At 60.3% G+C, this 917-nt stretch overlaps 1 protein-coding gene across 2 annotated transcripts in view; it reads left to right on the top strand.

The window, feature by feature from the left end:
• LOC107747471 (arachidonate 5-lipoxygenase-like) overlaps window positions 1–917 on the top strand; it is a 13,544-nt gene that overhangs the window by 5,305 nt on the left and 7,322 nt on the right. The window lies entirely within an intron of this gene.

Consider the following 917-nt stretch of genomic DNA (forward strand, 5'->3'; position numbering starts at 1 on the left):
GGAGGAGCGGACACTTGAGGGCGCTTACGAGGAGCTGGCACTGGAGGGCGCTCTGGACTGGATTCGGAGACTGGAGCCCTCTCCTCTTTGCTTTGGCACTTTCGCGCGCCATACTCAGCTCACCCTCAGCCACGGTGCAGGGGGCAGAGCTCCTCTCCGTGCTCACACTGTCCGCGGCTTTCTTCCTCGTGGCAGGCATTGTCGCCGGCTCTCGCACCTAGTTTGACGGCTTGGGCTCTACTTCCGGGGCAATCCTCCGCTCAGTCGCTCGGCATTGCGCTGGCTCATAGATCGCGGCAGGAATTGGCTCTCCATCATCGGTGGGCTCGGGCTTTAGCTCCGCACAGCGGGGAGATGGTGGGCTGGGCTGGGCTGGGCTCTGGGTCTGGAGTGGATCTGATGAGATCATCCACGGGGCAGGATGGCGATCCGTTTCTCGCCAGAGTCCACTCCACGAAGGAAGCGAATTCCGCTCGAAGACCATCTTCGGACAACGGTGCTCTGCACGCGGTGTTCAGGCTAGCGTCATAGAACGCGCAGAGCGTGTCGTCCGGGTAGCTGGTAAGTTTGGCGAGGGCCAGAAACAGTCTGGTATGGTCCTCGAGCGAGCTCTCCCCCTGCTCCAGCAGGAGGAGGAGGAATTCGGGGCAATGGAGGGGATCCATAGAAGCACAATGGAAACAAAACACTGAGGGAAAAAACACGGAAACAAAAATGGAGGGAAGCGAATTCCGCTCGAAGACCATCTTCGGACAACGGTGCTCTGCACGCGGTGTTCAGGCTAGCGTCATAGAACGCGCAGAGCGTGTCGTCCGGGTAGCTGGTAAGTTTGGCGAGGGCCAGAAACAGTCTGGTATGGTCCTCGAGCGAGCGCTCCCCCTGCTCCAGCAGGAGGAGGAGGAATTCGGGGCGAAGGA

This window comes from Sinocyclocheilus rhinocerous, unplaced genomic scaffold, assembly GCF_001515625.1.
Source record: "Sinocyclocheilus rhinocerous isolate Xijiao unplaced genomic scaffold, SAMN03320098_v1.1 scaffold2664, whole genome shotgun sequence".
Taxonomy (NCBI): Eukaryota; Metazoa; Chordata; class Actinopteri; order Cypriniformes; family Cyprinidae; genus Sinocyclocheilus; species Sinocyclocheilus rhinocerous.